Below are 24315 nucleotides of genomic sequence, written 5' to 3' on the forward strand. Positions count from 1 at the left end.
CTCCCTGATCATGGCTTTATCAGTTTCTCCTGGAAATCTGTTGATTTGTGTTTTATTTGGAGGGCATCTATTAGGTGAATATAAGATCAGAATTGTTACATCTTTCTGATAAAGTGCCTACTATTTTTTCCTTTATTATAAAGTGATTTTTTTTTTTTTTTTTTTTGGTGGTACGTGGGCCTCTCACTGCTGTGGCCTCTCCTGTTGCGGAGCACAGGCTCCGGACGCGCAGGCTCAGCGGCCGTGGCTCACGGGCCTAGCTGCTCCGCGGCATGTGGGATCTTCCCGGACCGGGGCACGAACCCGTGTCCCCTGCATCGGCAGGTGGACTCTCAACCACTGCGTCACCAGGGAAGCCCCTAAAGTGATCCTCTTTATCCCTAATAATGATCCTTTTTTTTCCCACTTCATTCTGATTGTATGTCTGAATACACTACTATGTGTAAAATAGACAGCTAGTGGGAACCTGCTGCATAGCACAGGGAGCTCAGCTCGGTGCTCTGTGATGACCTAGATGGATGGGATGGGGGGGATATATGTATATATATATAGCTGATTCACTTTGTTGTACAGCAGAAACTAACACAACATTGTAAGGCAATTATACTGCAGTTAAAAAAAAAAAGTTATGCCAATTTTGGGGGGATTAATATTGGCCTAGAATCATTTTCTGTTCTCCACATGCAACCTTTCTGGGTTCACATGTTCTAAGTGGAGCTCTTAAAAGCAGCATATAGCTGGATTTTATTGTCAGACCAGCATGGCAATTTGCTTTCTTAACTGGTACGGTTAGTTCACTAACATCTACTGTGATTGCCTACGTATCTGGACTCATTTATACCCTTATTTTGTTACTCCTATTTACAATACTTTTTCTTTGCTTATTCCCCCTTTATTTATTTATTTATTTGCATTCCACTGGACATCTTTTCCTCTGTGTTTGAAAGTTACTCTTCTGTTCTTGTGTGTGTCTGTGTGCAAGCGCTCTTTTAAAAAACTGTAATTAATGGGCTTCCCTGGTGGCGCAGTGGTTGAGAATCTGCCTGCTAATGCAGGGGACACGGGTTCGAGCCCTGGTCTGGGAGGATCCCACATGCCGCGGAGCAACTAGGCCCGTGAGCCACAACTACTGAGCCTGCGCGTCTGGAGCCTGTGCTCTGCAACAGGAGAGGCCACAACAGTGAGAGGCCCACGCACTGCGATGAAGAGTGGCCCCCACTTGCCGCAACTAGAGAGAGCCCTCGCACAGAAACGAAGGCCCAACATAGCCATAAATAAATAAATAAATAAAAAATTTTAAAAAAACTGTAATTAAAATGTCTTTTCCCCTTACGTTCTCCTAACATACACACCTGACACTTCCCAGGAGCCTTGGTGCTCCACCCACTTCTCCCTCACACATACTTGGGCGACCTGCGGGTGCTTGGAGTTCCAGACACTCGTGTTAAATTACCCAAACGGTTCCCAGTCTGCTGCTGGCCACTGCTTCGTGCACCTCACGCCTTCTTTTGAGTCTCCCCAAAGCACGTCCTCGACTACTTGCTTCAGCAACAGTCTCCTCTTGATAAACACCCGCAGTCCTCACAGCCCTGGAAGGACTTCTTTCCTTCACCCTCGCTCTGCATGAATGGATTAACTGGGTCCACAGTCCCGTGCTGACAGTTATTTTCTCTCACCACTCTGAAGATATTATCTTATCTGTCTTCTGGCTTTTTTGGTTGGCAGCCGTGGCAGGGTGTGTGCTTACTATGGAAAAACATGTTGTTGAGCTGTCATTCCTTTGTAATACCTTTTAAAAATACCTCCTCGCTTTTAAGCTCCATCTTTGGGGTTCCAAGCCTTTACCAATGCCTTTAGACGTGTTATTTATTTTTATTATCTTAGGCTCACTGTGCTTTCTCATGTTTTTCACCAGTTCTGGAAAGCCCTTGGCCACTCAGTTCTCTGGAGATTTCCTTGCTCCTGTTTCTTTGTGGTAGAAGTCCTAACTAGACCTCAATCTCTCTGTGCTACCACTCGGACATACGCTCCACTTCGCCAATTGTCTCTTCAGCTGAATCTAACCAGTTCTATAATCAGTCCTTTGAGTTATTCTATTTTTTTTCAAGTTCGCCTTGTTTTTTCCCTGGTGTTATTTTTTCCCATTAATGTTTTCCACTACCTACTTTTATACCTCTGACAGTGACTCTGGCAGGAATTTATTAAGTTGCAACCCTGTCTGGGCTGAATTTCAGGCTTGTCTCTAAAGAGCTATTTTATCTTTGCTTCAACGAAGCCTTCAGAGAAGGCGGCAGGTAGGGACACATTTTTAGATGCAGCAGCTCCTGTTAAATATTCCCAGGAGACTCTGCCTCCCCCGCCTCAGGACAAAACAGATAAGCTCCCATGCCATCTCCCCTGGCCACTAGTCTGTCCCTTCAGTGCAGGTTTTACATTGGAGTGTGAGTTGGGTTCCCACTCCCCACACCCAGCTCCCACCCGGACATAAAAACCAATGACCCAAGACCCAGACTTCGGAGGACTACGCGACACCCACACTGCAGGGGCAGCTCACCTCTGGACCCAGACAGTCCCCGCCCTTGTCTTATGGCATTCGGTAATCTCTTTTACTACCTTGTAAACTCAGCTATGCTTTTTAGAGAACGCTTATTAGCTCCATCTAACATTTCTAAATGTTTATAGAGAAGAGAGTTTTCAGGTCATCTCATCTAAAATTTTAAGTGTGACCTCTAATTCTTCTTTCTTTTTCTTTTCTTTTTTTTTTTTTTAACCTAAAACTAAGAGAAAATCTTGTAACTAAAAGATATAGTATTCGGAAATAATTTATTTCATGTTTTAAGAGGATGGAAATAACTGACTTCCTACTTCAAAGAAACAATGCTATTCATTTTAAAGAAAGATAAAACACTAAAAATAGAAATGTATTCTATTCTCAGCCTTGGCTTTTTCACCGGCCACTTCAGATTCAATTTCTTTGCTAAGGAAAAAAAACAAAGCATTGACATGCTTTTGTGTTTCTCCAATATAACAGTCTTTGGAAAAGTAGGTACTTGAATGGACCTAAATCTTCTGAGCACTTACGAGGAGCCTACAGGGCTCACTACACGCCCCTGAGGTAGGGGTCAGGAGTCCTGAGTCCTCAAATCGCCCACGAGCAGTTCAGATGTGCAGAGTTCTTCCTGCAGTGGACACGAAGCTCCCAGGAAGCAGGATCAGTGGTCTCCCCACCGTGTCCAATCAAACCTGGGCACATCCACGCTCCAAGCGTCTGTGTAGGCTCCACTAAATACCAATCAGGCAGGGGCCACTCATTTACACAGTCACAGGGTTATGAGAACCACCTTGAAACAGAAAAGCACAGGCATCCTGGCGGAGGAAGAGAACACACACTGTGGGGTCTCACACGCTTTGGGAAAGAGTTATTTTCTTCTTGGTTTTTCGGCTTTTACACTATTGCAGATGGGGTCTCTCTTAAGTTTCATTTTCTGTTTGTTGCTGGTAATACTGACATGTAATTGATTTCTGTAGGGTTTTCCCCCCCAACCCACAGCAACCTTGCCTAATTCTACTAACTTTCTACTAGTAGTAATTCTACTACTTTCTTCCCAATCTTTCTATCCTCCGCTTCACTTCTCTTGAATTTCTGCACAGGGCAGGACGGCCAACACCGTGCTCAAGAGAAGGCGTGTCAGCTGGCAGCCTGTTCTTCCTGATCTCAAAGCAAAACTTCTGGGCGTCTTGCTATGCAGTGCAATGTTTGCTGTAGACTTTCCTGCAGGTGTGCCTTCATCAGGTTCTTGGTTCTCTTCTTAGCTTAGTGTTGTTAAGTTATATGTTCCCAGAAATTCACTGTTGTTAAAACTTGCAAAATTATCACCATGTTGAGATGAAAAAAGGCGGCTTATACAAACAATGTGTGGTAGAGCCCCCTCCTCTGGTGGTTAATAAACACCTATGACACTGCTTTGCTTTTATTTATTAGCACAAGTTGTTCATGATAACCACTCATCTTTTTAACGTCACCACATCTGTAGTGAAGTCCCATTTTACACTCTTGATGTTATTTGTGCCTTTTTCTTGACCAATTTTGCTTGATATTTGTCAACATTATTCATCTTTTGTAAGAATGAACTTCTCCACTGTATATTTACTTGTTTTCTGTTTCGTTAATCCCTTCTCATTGTCACTTCCTTCTGAGTGGTTTATTTTGACTTTGTTACTTCTGGAGACAGATGCTTACTTAGCTCATTAATTTTCATCTTCTTTCTTAATATGTGTATTTAAAGTTATCAATTTCCCTATAAATATTTTAGCTACATCCTACAAGTTTTGATGTGTAGTATCTTCATCATTCATTTCAAAATATTTTCTATTTTCCTTCTTTTTTTGACCTACAAATACATGCTAGAAGTGTTTTATTTTAATATACACATACATGGAGATTCTCTATTTATCTTTTTATTCATATTTCTAGTTTAACTGACCTCTGGTCGGACTACCTGCTCTACATAATTTCAATCCTTTCATTTGTTGAGATTGACTTTAAGGCCCTGGATACAGCCAATCTTTGAAAATTCTGAAGTCAAATAGGTATTAGCTGGCTACAGTGTTTTGTTTTATTTATATAGAGTCATAGATCACATTCCTAATTTTGTTCAAAGTTCTAATCCTTAGTGATTTTTTGTCTGCTTAGCTGTCAATTACTGAGAGGATATTGTAAAATTCTCTACTATGCTTATAGATTTGACCATTTCCTGTAGTTCTGTCAATTTTTGTTTTATATATTCTTTCATTTTCACCGTCTCTTGTAAACAAGAGTTGGATTTTTAAAATCCAGTAAGATATCTTTATGTTTTAACTGGAGTATTTAGTCAATTTACAATTAAAAAAAAAATTTTTTTTCTTTTTTTAATTTATTTGGTTGCACCGGGTCTTAGTTGCGGCAGGTGGGATCCTTAGTTGCGGCCTGCGAACTCTTAGTTGCAGCATGTATGTGGGATCTAGTTCCCTGACCAGGGATTGAACCCGGGCCCCCTGCATTGGGAGCATGGATTCTTAACCACTGCGCCACCAGGGAAGTCCCCAATTTACATTTTAAATGCTGATATAGTTGAGTTTAACTCTATAATCTTATTTTGTGTTATTTCCCCACCAGTCCTGGAGTTCTTTTTGTCTCCTTTCTTATCTCTTTTTGGATTGTTTTTAAATCACTCCATTTCTTCCCCTCTACTATTGCAGAATACAGTTTCTATTCTTTAGTGACAACCTTTAAAACACAATAATATGTGAGGTTCACAAAGTTCAAAATTAAACAAAACTTTACTCCCTCCGCTAATTCTAACACCCCCCTAACTTAGGTGTTATTAACCATATCCTTTTCCCAGTGCCCCTCCCAACATTATTATTATTATTTCACATTTGTTTAGAGTTGCCCAAATGTTCCCACCTTCTTCATTCTTCTTTCCGTTTGGCACTATTTTCCTTCCAAGAACATCCTGGAGAGTTTCCTTTAGCCAAGATGTCACTAATTAACGGTCTTGGTTTTTGCCTTAAAAGTTACCTTTATTTCACCCTCACTCTGGAATCTTTTCCTTTGGTTGCTGTATCACTACACTTTCTACATGTGGGTGTTTTTCCCTTGTTTGGATGGGTGTCTTCTCCATTCTGTACAATTCTCAGTCATTATTTCGTCCAACACGGGCTCTGGCACACCACCTCTTCTCCCTGATTCTCAGTTGGTCTTACAAGTTACTTACAAGTCCTATTTTGTTCTAAAGTGAAACCTGTACATTCTGCTCTATCTTCCAGTTCAATCACACACTTCAATCTGTTGGGTTTTTAACTATAGTGGTTGAGCTGCCCATGGCTAGAAACTGCACCTGATTCCTTTATCAAATGTGTTAGGTCACTTAACAGTTTCCTTTCTTTGTAGGTATTTTCCACCTTGTCCATTACTTTAAGCAGAGTAAGAAGTGCTTTTAAACACTGTGTCAACCACTCACTGTCTCTGTTTTCACAGAGCTCCTGCTGGTCCTCATTCACTGAACGCCTGGCGTTCTGTGTTTGGTTATTCTCAACCAGGGATGCTCGTTTGCCTTGAGCCGAGGATAAAGGCGCAGTCCTTCAAAGACCTGCTCGCTTGTGGACCGGCTGTGGGGCACTCTACAAAGAATCAGAATTGGCTGGAAAATGTCCTACCACTGAGGTCACAGGATCTGCACGAAGGACAACATCTCAGGAGGGGATGGGCTTACTTCTGACTCACCTTCACCCTGGAGGTGCAAGAGTCCTCGGTGGGCACAGCTTCCATCATCCTGCCCACCTTGGTCTCTGCCCCCTGCGCCCAGAGGTGCCATCGGAACTCACAGTTTGCCCAGTTCACCGAACGCCCTCAGGACTGTGCTCACCATCCAGGGTTATTCTTTGCACTGAGACTCTGGTCTCCTCACTACCTTCCTCAGGATCTTCCAAGCCATTCAGTGCTTTCCACAGGTGTTGTTTTCATCTGTTCTGTAGCACTTGCCCCACCCGAGTGAGAAGACTGGTCCAGCCCACCAGTCCACCCTGTCACCGGAACACAGCCCGCCCTTACTTCTTCAAGCTACTGACATTTGGCACTGCTGCCACTCGTGGCCAAACCAAACCCCAGCCAGGCAAGCTCTTAAAAGGAAAGAGGTCATCCCTGCGATGTGACAGGAGGGCTGTTGGGTAGGGTGACTCCCAGATCCAAGCCTGGATGCACATCTGTCCCAGGAGGAGGGGAGCCTGCCCAGTGCCCTTGCCTCCCGGCCCTGGGCTCTGCGCAGAGTCCCAGCAGGTGGGCAGAGGCTCAGGCGGAGTGACCTCTGGTACCCAACGGCCGGCTCCTTTGTTTTGAAGAAATCCACTTAACACTCCAACAGTCACTACATCTACCTTGTTGGAACCGGGGTGAGGTGGGGGGGTCTGATGAAGAATCTCCCCGCAGATCAAAGCTCTGTGAGCCCTCCCTCATGTACTGCGAGGGGTTGCCTTTCTGCTTGGACAGCATCTGCTCACCGGCAGTAAAACCTGACCCTTTTCCGCAAGCCCTATGCAAAGGCTCCTCTTTGATGAACCATCTCCAGGACATGGGGAGGGCAGCACGAGGGGGTGCTTCTTATCAGTAGCAGTGGTAACTCAACTTCACCCTGGTTCCTTGTTGAAGTCATGTTCCAAGATCCTAGGCTGCTGGTGGGAGTACAAATGAGGACCAGCGCTCTGGGGAGTCCGCACTGTTGTCCACAGCTGAGCATATGCCTCCCGTTGCTGCAGCCCCACCCCTGGGAACAGACCCCGTGGAAAAGTGGACACGGGGTCGCCAAAGTCAGGGGCAAGACTGCATTCTACAGTATCGTGTAATTTAGAGTACATCAAAACAGAAGCCCGAAAGTGGAAACTATCCAAGCGCCCCTGCACAGTGATGTGCAGAGTATGTACAATAGGGGGATGAACTACAATAGCCCAAGACCACGGATGGACCTCATGCTCACACATAACGTCGAATGGGAGGCCACGATGAGCACAGGCCGTGTGTCCACTTGCCCCGAGTCCACGCACAGGCGCGAGGGACCTGTGAGCTACAGGTCAGGGGTGTGGTTACCCCCGGGCACGGGCAGCAACCCGAGGGGCACGAAATGAGCTGCTGGGGGACAATGCTTCTTGTCTGGCTGGCCACGTGGGGCGCCGCTCCGTGAGCTGCAGGCGGGACAGCGCATTTTTCTGTATTTGTTCTACTTTAGTGAAGAGTTCAAATATGTATATACACACATGCCAACTTTGGTAGGAAAATGCATCCACACAGCTCTCAAAGGAGGAGCATCTCTGATGCCAGGCGGGTCTGTCACGGCACATACACTCCTGCCACCCCCAGGCCCCTCATATGCGCTCACTACGCAGCTCCCAAGAGAGGGGAAGTGGGGACCAAGGTCACAGTGGGCACCGCCTCCCACCTCCAAGCCCCACAGACCTCACTGTCCCTGCGGCTTCCAAAACCAGACTGTTCAGAACAAACCTCAGGGCTTCCCTCTGAGGTTGGAGGCAACAACACAGGCTGCAGTGGCCAGCTCGGCCGTGGCTAAAGCCCCGTCCACGCCCCTAACGACATGTCACTAACGAGGCCGCTGTTGACGGTGTCGTCACCGCTCACTCTTGCGCACTGACCCCTTCCCCGAGTCACCGCAGTTACTACGGAATTCCCCAACTACGATGATCTAGAACTCACCAAGAAATGAAAACGTGTTCAACAGAAATAAAGTTGCATCTAATTCCTATGCAGGATGAGCCTTAATTAAAAAGGAAATCGTTTTGCTACAGCTGAGTTGTACATTTTAACCACTGAATGAAAAGTTCCAATAGAACATACTGCCTGGGCTGAGGGCCAGAACCCGGTCTCTCACGGTTCTGCGTGAAGTGCGTAGGCCAGATCCTCCCGTCAGGAGGGGCCAGGAATCTATGATCTACTTTTCCATTTCTTTGCCTAAAAGCAAAGGCAGGCAGAGAGGAGACAACGAGGGATGTGGGCTCGGCCTGGAAGGGGCTGCGATCAGCCAGCCCGCCTGTCTCCAGTATCCCACACCTGCCCAGCGTCCACGCCCGGTCCTCGAGGAAACGCCATCTGGGAGGCGGGAGGTTCACCTCATCCAGCCCTCTCAGTCCAACAAAGTCTGACTAAAAGAAGGGAGAATGGAATGCCAACTACCGGAAAAGAATTTCCCCTCCTACCACGAAGGAGCACTCTTGCTCACGAAACACAAAACCCACCTCTTTTCAGAGGCAGTGCACTGTTCAAACCAAAAATAACGTTTTGTTTCCTGGTGAGGGCGTCGTCACTGATACGCTCGGCTGCTCTGCAAACCCATCTAGCTCATCAGCTCCGCCGGGAAATAAAGGATGCTCACTGCGAATTCTCCTCCTGGAACCAGCGCAGGCACCTGGGAAGGGCCCGGTCTGGTGAGGCCCCCGCGTGGGTGACGGACAGCGGAGAACAGGCAGCGCTGAGACCAATCTAACCGGCCTGCAGGTGCAGGGCACCTGGGAGAGAGCGAACGCCCAAGCCTTCTGCCAAGGGTCACTTCAGAGCATTGGCTTCTGCTGGCGGAGCAGGATGGGCCACATGTGGCAGCACCGCCATGAGTGTAACGGTCAGTCTCCCAACTGGAGCCTGGCTGGGGGGGAATCCCAAAGTCACTTGGCTTTGGAATATGTTTTTTGTGTTTATATTTGATGCTCTAGGAATCCAGGCTACTTGAGGCTAAATGATAATGTACTCACAGAACACAGGCACTAGAAAATCACCTGTTAGCTCGGCAAGGATGGGCACCTACTGTGTGCCACTGTCCAGACACTAGGGACACCTCGGGGAAACAGGGCAGCCACAACCCTGCACTGGGAGAGCTTACAATCCAGTGTCAGAAATGACAAAGTCAGTCACATATGTGACACATCAGGTGGTGATAATGAAAACAAAGCCATGCAGAGAAGTGGGACTGGGGTCACCGGGCCTGTCACTTTAAATAGGGTGGTCAGGGAGGTCACAATGCACAGACCTGAGGATGGTGGGGGAGCAAAGCCACATGGCCGTCTGGGAAAAAGCTCCCCAGGGAGAGCAAGAGCATGTGCAAAGGCCCTGCGGCAGAAGGGCCTGCCCGGGAAACAGAGCAGGGGGTGGGGGTGGCAGCAGTGAAGCCTGAGGGAAAAGTGGGGCCTTGGAGGCCACTGGACAGACTCTGGCCAAGGAGGGTCCTGAACACAGGGTGGCACGATCTGCTCTGGGAACAGACCAGAAGGCAGGGGGTGAGGGCAAAAGCAGGCAGACCACTTCAGACCTAGTGAAATAACCCGGGGGATGAGGGGTCTGCACCAGGCTGGCACCAGGGGATGCAGTGAGAGTGGACGGAGCTGACACGTTTGCCGTCGTAAAGGATACAAGTGTGAGAAGGCATGGAGTGAAGGATAAAGCACGATGTGTGGCCTGAAAGATGGAGCCAACTGGCCTGGTTTCATATTACACGAGGAGGAAACTGAAGCCAAGGGACGAGAACAGTCACATCCAAGGTCACACCACTTACTCTGGGGACTAGAACCCAGACCACTGCTCCCCCCGCTGCCCCAAGCTGCAGCCAGTGGGGGACGCCGGTGACTACGCAGGTCACATGCGGACGCCCTCCAGCTCCTCTTTGCTCCCAGACGCTGGAGTAGACAGTGTCCCTCGGGGACCACTGGCACCCAAGCACGTACTGTGAGCGAGGCTGGGAGGAGAGCACAGCCCCTGCCTGGGGAAGACAACCACAGTCCACGGCTGCCACCTGAGAAAGCAGAACTGGTGTGCCCAGAAATTCCCACTTTCCCCAAGAGAACCCCCAAATCTAGATTTTAACAACAACAACTTCTCCAATTTTAAAAGGTGGCTCAGTTGTTTAGCAACCGGGCCTGAACAAACCTCACGTGCCAGCCAAGTTCCATCCATGCAGGGCTCCAGCTGGGAACCAGTCTCAAGACAGCCTGAAACACACCTGGTTCACTCACACCTCAACCAGGGCCAGGGCACAGAATTAGAGCTTTGGGTCTAAGATGGTCTTCTATTCCAACTCTGGAGCCAGCAGATGGTATTCACTATCACTATAAATAGCTGATCACTTCCGCCACAACCTTAGGGGCCTCCTGTCTGACCAACAAGAAAGTAGCTGTCTATCACTCTGGGCTGTTAACTGGTTTGACGTTACTCTACACAATGTACTAAGATGAGGCCACTAGTAAAGCCAAGAATTCAGAAATTCTCCCCAAATACTATCCAGTGATCCTTTCAAAGTTCTATGGAATATAACAAAGCCCTGCAAAGAGCCAGGAAGCAACTGCTGTCCGCCAAACAGGAAAATGCCTGCACCCTGGACCGTGTAAGGTTAGGAGACCGGCAGCTGTTCCAGCCTTGCCAAAATAATCCAACGTAGAAATTACAGAACTTTCTTTATAAATTAAAGTTGCCCTGCGTTGCTAGGCATGTGGGAGATGCATGTCATTTACAGCTCTTAAAGGAAACACGCTACATGTGTCTGGCCTCCAGTCGTGGGAGTCGGCCTGCCTGTTTCAGGAGACTCATCAGAACTTGTGTGCCTAAGAAAACAGCCTCCTAGGAAGTCCCCAGGTTAATTTTCCATAATGCTAAGTGGCCCTCTTGCCCAGGCTCTCTCACTTAGAATTAAATATTTACTTTCCCTACAAGCCATATGTTTTCTGCCCAATACCTATCTTCCGTGTCTGTTACATTTGACCACTTTGATGCCCTTGGTGTTAGGTAAGAAGCTCTCCAGGGCAGGACCACTGTCTGTGCTACGCCCCTGCTCCCCTGCCTTCTTTCCCTTAACATGCAGTTTATAATGCACACCAAGGGTCAGGAAGAACTGCTTTCTAAAGGTGACATCTTATTAGGTGGAAGCGCATGAACAGCCACTAATTTAATTTTATTTAACTTTAATTAAGTTGAAATACCTCCGTGTGGCTACCGTACTGGACAACACAGTTCTAGATGGAGCGTCTTCGGACACGAACGAGGTTCGTTTGTGGTGTCTGAAGGCCTGGCACACAGGAGAAGCTTGACAAAGACATGAAATGAAAGCCCTGTCTTGGTACTGCCACATCCCACACTGAATCCCCGCCTTCGTTTCCATCTTCCAATTCCAGGTGCTTCCTGGGGTACTTACTGTCCCAACGAGTATGGAATTATACGGCCTGTAGGTGTCGGTGAACATTCAGAAGGCCGTGCCCACATCACCCAGCAGCTGGGCAACAGGAACTGACCTGCTGGGCCTCCACGTTCTCATCCACAGGATGGGAACAACCACATCTACGCTATGGAAACTGGCTGCTGTGAGGCCGAGATGTACACCAAAGCCGTGAATCTGACTCTAAACAGTAAACCTTAAAAATCAAGTTGGGCTGAGCTTCGGCTGTCCAATGAGATAGCTGGAGAAAATTTAACATGTGTGTTGGTCTACCTCATTTCATCCGCAATTATTGTGTTACGGGCCAGGCCTTAACCATCGCCGGGCCAGAACGTACAGATGGACAGCAGTGTCTCCACCGTCATCATTCTCACTGACCATATTTTTTCTCCCAAAACAAGATTTTAGCACAGAAAAATCTGGATTCTCGAAAAGAATGGTTGACTCCTTGCCTATACGTCACTCACCTCCTCGTTAAAACTCCTTGGAATAAAAGAACAAGTAAGAAAAGTCTGGGGTCCTGACATTTTTAAAAGGCGTCCCTGCTACATAATAAACCAGGATGCCAATCAAATGGTTTGCATTCAGCCACTTACATGGAATTTGGTGCTGTATCATCACTACAGCCTACTGACTTAGGGCTCGTTTCAGCAAAGAGCATAATTGCTCAAATGTGACTCAGTGGCTTGGGATTTATTTAAAATTCTCCCATCACCAAAAACTATTCATGCACCAAGGTACCAAACTAACTTCTTAATCTCTGTAGAGATGTTCAGAGGCCAACTCCTAACTGTGAAAGTGAAGAGTTCTGATCCAGCACAGTGCCTGCGGCTCGACTCCCTGGCGGCTGTTTCCAGTCCCCGAGACACCTTTCTCTCCCTATCTGGCCACCCACCCCGCCACCCTGCAGCTCAACGGGTCCAGAAGCCCTGAACGTGCAAGCCCTGCTCCACCTCCTGCCTCCAGCTTTCCTCCTTCGCTTCATCAGAGAGGGAAGTGGCATCTCCAGGCCCTCAGAACCGGAAGCTTCTTTCTGGAAGGAAAACAAGTTGGCAGCCCACAGTGGGCCTGACCTTTGGAGAGTTCATAAAGGAACAGAGACGTCACCACAGCCCGCTGCAGGATCACAGAGCCTTCTCTGGGGTTGGATCAGGGGGAAGTCAGGACAGCCAAGCACAGAGGAAAGCGTAGGGGGAGGCAGAGTGCTTCCCAGCCCCGCGGGAACAGCCAAAGCTCTGAAGAGACCTCCTCCCCAAAGTCCAGAAAACGCCACACAAACGCCCCCGCTCTGAAGGTTCCAGCACACCAGGCAAACAGTGACCCGCGAGGCTCCCAAGAGCCTGCAAAGTTTCATTTTCTAGATGCTTCCTAGACTCTGCTGACCTCCGACCTCCAGGAGTTATTGCCAAACTTCCTTCTGCTGGCACAAGGTCCCAGGGTTTCCCAGCACTTACCTGGGAGGCTGCCCGACCCTACAGTGAGTGGGTGGTTCTATCTCCAGGCTACAGATAAGGAAACCCGGGTTCAGAGAGGTTAAGCAACCTGAGCAAAGGGTCTGCAGCGTGGCAGGGGTGGGATCCAGACGACAGGACGTGGCAAGGCTGCGTCCGCAGCGGGTGGGCCAGAGCCAAACCCAGACCCCACCACCCTCCCGGCCCGAACACCCTAGAAACTCATGCAAAAACAGTAACAGTCAACACCTGTGGACTACTCCCTACACGTGCTGGGTCTTCACGGTTCTCTCTCCGGCAGCCCGGCTGTTCCGACGTGGAAGCGGACCCCGGAGTGAAACAGCCTGGCCGACTCCCCACGGTGCCGGCTTTCGGAAGCCCACCCCTTAGCCATGACACCACCCGAGCTACCGTTTGTGATCTGCAATGTGGGGAGGGTTCCCCGAGGCTTCCCAGATGCTGCCCGGGAAGCGCGGACCCCAGCCCGCCCTCCCCTGCCCGGCGCCAGGCCGGGAGCCCGGGACCCGGGGCGGGAGCCAGGCGGGGTGCCAGCGCGCTTGACGGCCGGGCCGGAGGTGCCACTTCCGCCGGGCCTGGCACCGCCGGCCCATTCATCGTCCCCCCGCCGGGCGCCCTCGCACCGGGTCCGCGCGGCCGGCCGGGCAAACAGCGCCCCCGGCCCCGCCGCCAGGGGGAGCAGGGAGCCGCCTCCCGCACTCCGGGAAGTTGCCACCGCGGCCGCCGGGCGTCCGGACCCGGACGGTCCGGGTCTCCGCACGGCGGGCCCCGCGGCCCCGAGCCCGGCCCGCCCCGTCGGCGCCGCCCGGCCCCGCCGCGCCCCCAGCCGCAGCCCGAGGCGGGCGCGCTCGGCTCGGGCCCCCATTCAGTCCCGCCCCCTCCCCCGCCGGCCCCAGCCGCCTTCCGCCCGCCCCCACCCCCCCAGCCCGGACTCCAGCCCGGCAACGTCATCCAGCCGCTTCCCGAAGCTTAACCCCTTCCTCCGCCAGCTGTGCGCCGCCCCGCCCCGCCGCCAACTTTCTTCGCCCAACTTCGGAGCGCGCCGGCCGGCCCGACGGCCCGGCTGGGAAGGACAGAGAGAAGTGGGGGGGGGGCGGCCACGTCGCGCCGCGGGGCCGCCGCAGGTCCCGCAGACGGCGAGGGCGTGGGGTCCACACCTCGGGCACGCTCGGCCAACGCCCCTGCACCGGGTTCGGCCCGGCACACGCCCCCAGGGCCCGCCCGGACCCCTAGGGTCCGCCGCCGCGGCGACGGCCGGGGGCGCCGCCGGGGGAGGGGCCACCAGGGAGACGTGTCACTCCCGGCGCGGCCCGCCCGGCCCGGCCCCGGCGCCCCGACGGCCCGGCCCGCGCGCCGCCACCGCCGCTGCAGGGCCCGGCCAAGTTTCTTACCTGCAGCCGGAGACGCGGGAGGGAGAGCGAGAGGGCAGGAGCCGCCGCCGCCGCGGAACCGGGAGAGAGGAGCCGGCCGAGCCTCCGCCGAGAAGCTGCCCCCGAGCAACTGCAGGCGCCGCGACCCCGACGCCACCCGCCCCGTCCGCCGTCCGCTCCGGCTGCTCGCTGGCTGCGTGCGCGCGTGTGGAGTCGTGGCACTTTCTGCCTCGGAGCTGGCAAACGGCCCCCTCCGCCGGGATCGCCGCCTCCTGCCTTCCCCACCCGGGCCAGCCATTCATCGAGCCGCCTCTCCCCATTGGCCCGTGCCCCGCCACTCCGCCGGCCGCTGACCAGTCAGAGCGCGGGCGGCCGAGCCGCGGCGGCGGCCATTGGGCGGAGAGGCGGGTCTCCGCTTCGGCCAATGGGAGAGGGGAGGAGCTGCGGGGAGCCTCGGGGGCGGGGCCTGTGAGGGGCGGAGCCGCGCGGCGCGGCGCTCGGCCCAGCGCGGGGGCGGGGCGGGCCCGGAACGCGCGGCCGAACGGGGGAGGGGGCGCCGGCCGGCCCCGCCCACCCCGGGCCAGCGACCCTGCTTGCTGGCGCTGATTCCGGGAAGGCTGTGGCCCGGCGGGCCGCGAAGGTTCGAATCCCAGCAGCGCCGCGCCTGCGCCCCTGGCCCCTCCGGGCTGAGATGGCGGTGGGTGTCACCCTGAGCAGGGTTGCGCAACATGCGAACAGTAGGGAGAAATGCTTCGTTTAAAACCAACTGACTTCCCCTGCAGCAGCGCCCCCTCCGGGCCCTAGATGTGAGGACAAGTTATGCTGGGGGTCAGTTCAGAGAGGGCACGTCACTATCTTCAAAGAGATTGCAATCAGCACCAGAAAGAATTTTCTTGAGTAAACTGGGGCGGAAAGTCCAGACGGTGCAGGAGGAATGGAGGGTGGACGTCATTTACACCCATTTTTAGGGAGGTTACAACTGAGGCACCGTCCAAACCTCAACTGGCAGCAGGGCAATGACTGCAGTTGACCTTCCGGCATTTTACTCTGCAATGGGGAGGGTGAGAGGGTCTGACGCACATAAACTCACCCACTTTCCAGAAAACTGAGTAAACGGTGCTTCATGACAGGACTTCCCGACCCCTACCCCCGCCCCCATATAACCCAGTACTCTCTCTTCATAACCAAATAAGTCTCAATTAAGATAATTTTAGGCCTGGTTTCTAACCATTATATCAGTGTCTCTTAAAACTAACTCTTTGAACTTGAGTCAAAGCCAGTTTCTTTGAAATTAAGGTTTCTGGGAGGCCAAAAGGGCTGCTGCAGGCTGATCTGCCCTGTACCACTTCCCCCACCCCCGTGGCTGCAGAATCCTGTTCCTAATAGCTGTTTCTTGGACAGTCTCACATACTCCCTCCCTCTTTGTCACTGGTACCATATGAGTTGTTAGATGTGAAAATACAAGCCATCATGAGGGAATAAAGAGGGGCTGGGTTGAAATTAAACTGTTCATTCATATTTTTAATCTCAGCAGTTCCCTAGCATATTAATGATTAATCCGCGGGAATTAACCTGGATTAGCTTTCCACACTCAGTCTTTTTCCAGTGGTGAGCCCCGGCTTGACGTAAAAGTCAAGAATCCCAGCTTCTTGCTGGCATATGCTACCAACTAGTTCTAATTGACCGTGGGTAAACCAGTTAGCCTCTCTGAACATGGATGTACCCTTTTAGGACAATCGCTCCCCTCTCTGGGTTTTGGAGAGTCATTCTTCCATCCACCCATCCATCCACCCATCCATCCACCCATCCACCCATCAACCCATCCACCCATCCATCCTACCTACCCATCTACCCATCCATCCACCCATCTATCCACCCATCCACCCACCCATCCATCCACCCATCCACCCATCCACCCATCCATCCATCCACCCATCCATCCACCCATCCATCCATCCATCCACCCATCCACCCATCCACCCATCCACCCATCCACCCATCCATCCATCCACCCACCCATCCACCCATCCACCCATCCACCCATCCACCCATCCACCCATCCATCCACCCATCCATCCACCCATCCATCCATTCATTGGTGTCTGTCGAGTGCCCGGAAATCACTACAAGCTGGGCAAGCAGCCTAGACTGATACTCAGACCCCGTAAAGACCCAACTGCCCTCAGAGGCCTTGCTGTGGGCACAGACCTCCTTCATCTTATTCACACTGGTTTTCCCAGAAGCAGATCCTGACCAGGAGGGTTTGGGTGCAAGTGACTCATTTGAGGGATGATCACAGGAAACACTGGTAGGAAAGTGGGATGGGAAGGGGCTGGTGAAGAGCACAATGTCAAGCAAGTGGCCTCTGCGGGCAGCCAAGGCTCAGCATCGCTGGGCACTAGGGAACCATGTGGAGCCCGCCCCAGAGGTGTCCCCCCTGCAGTGCGGGACTCCCAGTCCTCGCGGTAGAGGGCTTCTTCTGGGGGGCTTTAACTCACCCCGATGCTCCGTCAGCCAGAGAAAGCCTTCCAGCAGAGAGAAGCAGCTGTTTGCAGCAAGAAGCCCTTGGCAGAAGGCTGAGTGTCTGGGGCATCTGGGGGCCACGATAGGACCTTCTACCGACCCCACACCTGCACAGAGTAGGGGCTCCGTAAATGCACATTCCATAAATGTTGTTAAACGAATCATAGGATTACAAAGTCCGTAGGTGCGAAGGGTGTTTACAAAAAAGGGTCTCTCTGTCTGCTCCCTCCTGTGATTGACGTTTTTTTGGCCTCAACACAACATAGGGTTCAGTATGGACAAGTGGCCTGGCCTGAGCCTTTGCCTTTGCTCAGTCCCTGCCCCTTGTCCAGCCTCCACGAGGAGGTCAGCTCCTGCCCCACCCCACCCCCACCTCCTAGCCGACCTGACTCACAGCCACTGCTGTGCCTGCAGACTGCCCTCCTCGGCCCTGCTCCGCCTTCTCAGCCTGTCTCAGCCTTGGTCTCTCCCAAGGCGTGTCTGGGAAAAATGGGAACCACCCCCAGGACTAGATGGACAGGAGGTGCCTGTGGGGGAGTGAGGGGCTTCCCCCAGGCTCAGAGCCCCTGGCCCTGCCGCAGGCCTGTAACCATCAAGCCACCCAGCACAAGAGGGATCCCATCGCCCAGCACAGCCTCCAGGTCCTATCTGCTCAGTGCCAGACACAGGCTGAAGCCTGGGAATCAGGTCCCTGCCGCCCCCTGGATGACAGGCCAGTGAGGGCTGTCACATGAAGCCAGGCCAGAGAGAGGCCGAGGCAAGCTCAGACTGCGGAGAGCAGAGGGGTGAGAGCAGAAGCTGGAAAGAGAAGGGGAATTAGCCAGGCCAGAAGGTGAGAGAACAGGGCGGGTGGAGGCCTGGGATCTAGGTAGCGTGGTGCACCAGGGGCCTGCCGATTTGTGGTGTTTTGCCAAAGCTTGAAGGGTGAAGGAGAGGGTAAGAAGAGCTGAGTGTCAAAAGGCGAGCCTCACGGGCACAAGGGAACCATGTAGAGGTGATGTCAATGCTCCGCACCTTGGCGATAGTGACAGTTACACGATCAAATTATGCGCTCTTGAAAAGGGCGACTTTGGTTTGTAAGCAAATTATTCTTCAATCAACCTGACTTAAGAAAAAAAAAAAGGATACGTCCTTTTTGGGTTTTAGTTGTATATTAAAAACAAATAAAGCGTTCTTATTGGGAAAAACTAAACATACAAGAATAATTACCTAGAACAGCCCATTAACTCATGACAGGGCTTTGCTTTCTATGACTAACTTGCAAATATTATTTTTAAAGAGTAGGTAGAAAGAGAAGATATCTTACAGTGTGAAAAGAGGTTTTACTTTATCAACAACTAAAAAAGGATGATAAAAGACAAACAGAAGAAAAATATCATGTGAAAAAAAGGACGTAACGTTTTTAGGTCTTATCACGTGCCAGGCACTATTGGAGATGCCTTACAAATAAGGAAAATTATTTCACCCTCAGAACAACCCAGTAAAGGAGGCACAGTTATTATCTCCACTTTAGAGATGAGGAAACGGAGGCACAGAGAGGTTGAGTACCCTGCCGTTTGTCACAGGGCTGGTCAGAGGAGGGGGGTGGGCGCCAGGGTCCATGAGCATAACCACTGCATTCGGTGCCAGATCCCAGAAGGTGTGCTGTACCTGTGCGGGTTGCAGTGGTGGTTCAGGGAAGGCTTTGTGGTCAGTGGCAGCCAAGGTCGCTCCCATGGCCCCCTATTTCGGCTGACTGTGATGCTCAGCTAGGTTGGGGACCCACTGGGTTGGAGGCCATTGCAATAGTTCTGGTGGTGAGGGCTTGAACAGAGCAGTGGCACCGTTGGGAGGTGTAAGGGTCCTTCATGAGGGTGTTTAGGAGGTGGAGTAGGTGAGGCTTCGTGACCACGGGAGTGAGGGACAGGGAGGAGCCACCTGTGAGCCCCTGTTCTTGGCCCGAATGACAGGGAGCATGGTGGTGTCAGTGCAGGGGCAGGGCATGCAGGAGAATGAATAGGTGGGGGAAAGGAAGTGGGGAGGATGTTGCCTGTTGTCTTGACATGTCGAATTTGAGGAGTCTTGGGGAAGTCCAGGGGGAGATAGTGTTTCACTGGGTCTGAAGCTCAAGGGTGGAGGCCAGTGTGGCTATTACAGTTGGAAACCTGAGCACGAGAGGAGGTTCAGACCTTAAGGACAGAGATGAGATGATCACACCCAGCATGTGAAGCTGGGAGCTGCATGTGGATGGGGACAGGAGAAACCAGAGCTTGAGTCCTGCACAGAGAAAGGAAAACCCACAAAAGAGTCTGTATCAATCTGCTTTTGCTGCATAATAAATCACTCCAAAACTCAGTGGCTTATCACAATTCTGGTTTCCTATTAGAGCTCACACATCTACGGCAGCTGAGGCTTGGCTGATCTTGGCTGGCCCACGCATAAGTCACGCATGGGTGGGCTGGGGGTTCACTTCTAGTCTGGGCTTGACTGGAGCATCTCAATGCTGCTCCACAAGGCTCATTCCTTTCTTTGGGAATCAGAAACTAGAGAGGGCGTTCACTTCTCATGGCGATGGTTGAAGCAAAAGAAAACAAGCAGAAATACACATGGAAGGGAAAGAGTTTCAAGAAGTAAAGAATGATTAAATGCAGACTGGAAATTCAGCAAGATGAAGACTGAAATGTGTGTTAAACGTGGCAACTCAGGAATCAAAGTTTTAGAGGAAGGGGTGGGTGAAAAGTTGGCCACCGAGTTGTGGAGGGCTGAGAAGTGAATGGAGCCAGGGTGGGGGGCAGGTAGAAGCAACGTGCATCCATTCATCCAACAGATGAATCCAACTCAGGACCTATCACATGTCAGTCACTGTTCTAGGAGGTGAGGAGACAGCCTTGAACAAGGCAGAGGGTTCCTTTCGTGGAGTTCACATTCTAGTGGGGAAAAGACGGTAGCCAAGTCAACCAATACATAAGCAAGGTGAGTCAAAATGGTGCCAAAGGCTACAAGGAGCGAGAAGAGGCTCCTGTGAAGGAGAGGGGTGGGCTTTGGGAATGGGGGGTGCAGAGGATGTAAGAGGCCGGTCAGAGAAAACCCCTCTGGGGAGGTGATGGTTGAGCTGACACTTAAAGGACGAGAAGAAGCTGATCTTGTGAAAAGAAGGAAGAATAAGTGGAAAAGCCCTGGGGTGGGGAGGAGCTTAGCAGCTGGTTCAGGGAACAGAAGGAGGACTGTGTGACTGGAGCTCAAGAAGGAAAGGAGAGAAGGCAAAGGCCGTGAGGCACGAAGGTGCAGACAGGAGAGGAGCCTTAGGATGTATCGGAAGCCAGGGGAGCGGGAGCCTTAAGTGGGAGAGTAGTGCCGTCTGATCTGCATTTTTTTTTTAATTTTTATTTAATTTATTTTTTTATACAGCAGGTTCTTATTAGTCACCAGTTTTATACACATCAGTGTATATCCCAAAAGGTCACCTTAGCAGTGGTGGGCAGAATTGTTAAGACATGGAATGGAGGATCCCAGGACCAGGTAGGAGGCTTTTGTAAGATTCCAGGCAAAATATGGTTGATGTGCCGGTAAATATTTAACTATTGGCTACTGGAGTTGGGGGCAGGGGAGCATTCCTAATTTGTAGCATTTGCCAATTTCTGGGGTGTGAATACTCCCATCGGAGCTGATTTCAAGTAACCAAACACAAAGATGCGAAGAAATTCGCAGTAACATACCATTATAAACCATACAGGTAACCTCATGAATAATCTCAAAGGCAGATATAATAGTAAAATGTAGTCAAATAATTAGGAAGTGATGAGGATGAGTATTTATTACTTTTGTTTTTACTATAATCTATGTCATTGTAAGTTTATATCATAAAATGTTTAATAATGGCTGTGTTTAATGAACTGCTTGAAAAATTCCTGAAAATGCAACAATCAGCCCTTATGAGGTGGCTGGTTCCTTCACAGAACTGAATATAACAGTCACCTGGACTGGAGTGGAGGGCGAGTGTGAGTGTGTGTGTGTGTGTGTGTGTGTGTGTGTGTGTGTGTGTGTGTGAAAGAGACTCAACAGTATTTGAAAATGTTAGAAAATGAAATCCTGTTCATGCTCATGTTGACATTTCTGCACACATCTCATGCCATGTCTGAGCTGTGGACTCGTTGCGGGCAGTGGCTGGAACTGATGCATCATTCTGTTCCCTGAAGACCTACCCAATGCCTTGATTCTGGTAAAAACTCACCTTAGGTTGGCTCTCCTCAGAGGAAGACCTTGAGAAAAAGATTTGAGTGAAAGCATTTTATATGGAAGGTGATCCCAGGAGTCACCAGGAAGGGAGTGAAGAAGTGAGCCAGGGAAGGAAGACAGGCAGTAAACAGCGCATCACCAGCAAGTTTCCACCGTGAGCAGTTGAAGCTTAATCCCACTGAGGAACCCTGGGATGCGGTGGTGTATGCCTCAGAGGTACCACCCTGAGCACCGAGGAAGCCAGAGTACTTACTCACCAACACCTACCCATCACTGGTTGAAGGCTGCTCCTGGCGTTTCCAGCCCACGCCCCAGAGAAAGACCTGGGGAAGGGTGCTGTTGTTTGCAGTCAGCGGCTGTGGAGATGCCCAGGAATGGCAGAGGGGATGTGAACAGGGCATCAGCTGGGCTGATCCAAAACTGATAAATATTTCTTCAAGGAATGAACAAACGACTGAATGTAGGGCCCTCTGAGCTTCTAGAAACACAAATTTAGGGTTTAAAAGCTTTGAAACAGAACGCAGATCCTTCCGCTCCACAGTCAGCACATTTATCTTATACTTTTGCAAAATCTAGAGCAGGAGACCTATGACATCCCAGACGATTTAAGTTCTGCAGCAGTGTTACTCGAAATCAGAGTAATGTTGTTATACACTTAAAGAAAACGCTCTGTAGATAGACTATACTAACCATCAAAAGAAAAATAAAACTTACACAAAGAAAATAGATGGTAAGAGTGATCCCAAATTACAAATTTCTATGGTTGCTAGTGGTAGTAAAATATACCTTGGCCAAAAATGTTTGGTTTGCTGTGTGGGTGATGCTGGAAGTGAGCTTAGAGATAGGAGCTTTTGCAAAATTGAGGACTGACCTGGGGCTGGCTGGGTCCCCAAAGAAAATATGGGGGAAATAAATAGATGGATGATGTTTGCGTGGTACTTTCCTATTTCTAAAGTCCTTTGAAAATGATCCTTACTAGAACCGTGAGAGGGAAGTATTATTATCATTAGCTCAGTTTACAGGTGAGGCAGCTGGTGTTCAGAGAAGTGCAGTAGCATTGCTCAAGACCCCACACTTATAAATGACAAAGTTAAATAAGTCTAGAGACTCCAAAAATGGCATCTTTCCATGATACAACCCTCTGCTTTTGCCATGGAAAAAAACAGTGGGGAAATGAGCAGGTATAACAGACCCTACGTGAGTTAATGAAACCTTTCTCCTTTCTACTGTCCTTCCAGGACTCCATGTGTTTCCCCTTCAGCCTACTCCTCAGATAACAGTGAGCACTTGGTAAACTGTCAGAAATATTTTAATTGAACTGAATGTGGTCAGCCTGGCTTGGTTAGATGCCTCACACTGGACATTCAGATTCAAAATCTGAGGGCCATCAAGTTAAAAGGCTTTCCCTGAGCAGAAAGCCTCCTTTACTAGTCTAGCTAGTTAGACGTCTTGACTCTTTTTAAAGATTACCAGCAATGAAGAACTCAGGACTCCCAAACTTTGTCCCTCATGCCCGGTTTACTTTATTCATTCATTCGATGAATGTATCTGGAGCCCTGCTACACTCTAGGGTCTATGCTAGGTGCTAAGAACTCAGCGGAGAACAAGAAAAACAGGACCCTGTGCTCGGGGAGCCTGTGGTGTAGTAGGGATGGGCACAGGCAATCACTAATTCATCAGCCTAACGTTCAGCTTGTGGGAAATGCTCCAGTGTAAATAGAGTGAATTGGTGTACAGAGCTGTGAAAGACCCAACTGTCTTTCTTCTCTCGCTCTTTCCAATCCATCCACTCGCTTTTAGCAAACTCAACCTTCCAAAACCGGTGCTTCCATCTTGTCTTGTCCCCCCTTCAGGAGCCTCAGATGGTCTCCTCTACGTCAAATCTTTCTCTGCCTGACTTGTGTGGACTCCCGTCGCCTGGTCCCCCCGACATTCGCCAAGCTCTACACATTCCCGCCCGTGCCCATGCGGTGCCTCGGCCCAAAGCATGCTCTCCCAGCCTCTTGCCGTCCCCTTCTGCCCCAACTCTCAAGGACTGCCTTTGCTCGTTCATCCTGGAATCGGGCACTACGTTTGCCAAGCCCCCGCTTCTTGTTGTGGTGCAGAGCTGCATCGAACTTGGTTTCTCTCTGCCCTTGAAGAGCTCTCAGAACTGCTTCCTCCACAAAATCTCTGAACACATTTTTCCCCCACCGCTGGCTCCACGGAGAAGCTGCCCCAACACAACTGGGCACTAGTTTGCCAGATTCTGTGAACAGGAATTAGAACTCTTCAACCAACATTAACGCTTATAAAAGGCCTAAAAGGTTTTTCCTTCTGAATCCACTGTGATTTCTGGTTCTGCAATGAGATGCTTTTAGCTTTTGGGAAGTCCTTTCTTGTATCTATCTTAAATCCCTCCTACCTCCTTCGTACTCCTTTCTTAAAGTCTTATTCTTCTTGGCTTTAGGGCACAGATAAGGCATCCCCACGCAATGTCCATTCAACGTTCACCGAGTGCGTCTCAGTTGATTAAGTGCCTGGCACTTAAAAATCATTATTCTATCCCCTCTTCTGGGTTCTCTTCTCCAAACTGCAGCTCCTTAAACCTTTTTTCCACGTCTTTTCTCGAACCACTTAACCATCGTGTGGCTCTTCTCAACTCTGTTAATCAGCTTTTTTTTTTTAATCATTAGTGAGAGTTTTGAAGAAGGTCTTTAAACCAGAAGTAAAAAAGAAAATAAAATCCAGAAAGGGCCTGCAAGGGCGATTGAGCTCAGCTCTCTGCCTTTGGCCTGGCAGCCCCTTCAACCAGCTAACAGATCAAGCAGACTGTCTCAGTTCGGCACAAGCGTCCAGCCTCCAATCTGAACGTGCGCTGCAGACAAATTAGATTCGGTGGGATGAGAACATAGCCTGTGGCCCCCCTGACACCTTCTTTAGATTGCTGCTGGCCACTGCAGTCAGAAAAATCCAGGCCTGGGCAGAATTGAGTTAGCTGGTTTAATTTAGGCAACTTTT

At 50.5% G+C, this 24315-nt stretch overlaps 1 protein-coding gene across 2 annotated transcripts in view; it reads right to left on the bottom strand.

The window, feature by feature from the left end:
* The window catches only part of RRBP1 (ribosome binding protein 1), a 58823-nt gene extending 44097 nt beyond the window's left edge, over positions 1–14726 (bottom strand). For both annotated transcript variants that reach the window (XM_067707302.1, XM_067707301.1), the window contains exon 1: positions 14599–14726. The gene's annotated coding sequence lies outside the window, so the exon portion shown is untranslated. The remainder of the gene's footprint in view (positions 1–14598) is intronic.
* Between the last annotated feature and the right edge of the window lie 9589 nt (positions 14727–24315).

This window comes from Pseudorca crassidens, chromosome 15 (assembly GCF_039906515.1).
Source record: "Pseudorca crassidens isolate mPseCra1 chromosome 15, mPseCra1.hap1, whole genome shotgun sequence".
In the NCBI taxonomy this organism is placed as follows: Eukaryota; Metazoa; Chordata; class Mammalia; order Artiodactyla; family Delphinidae; genus Pseudorca; species Pseudorca crassidens.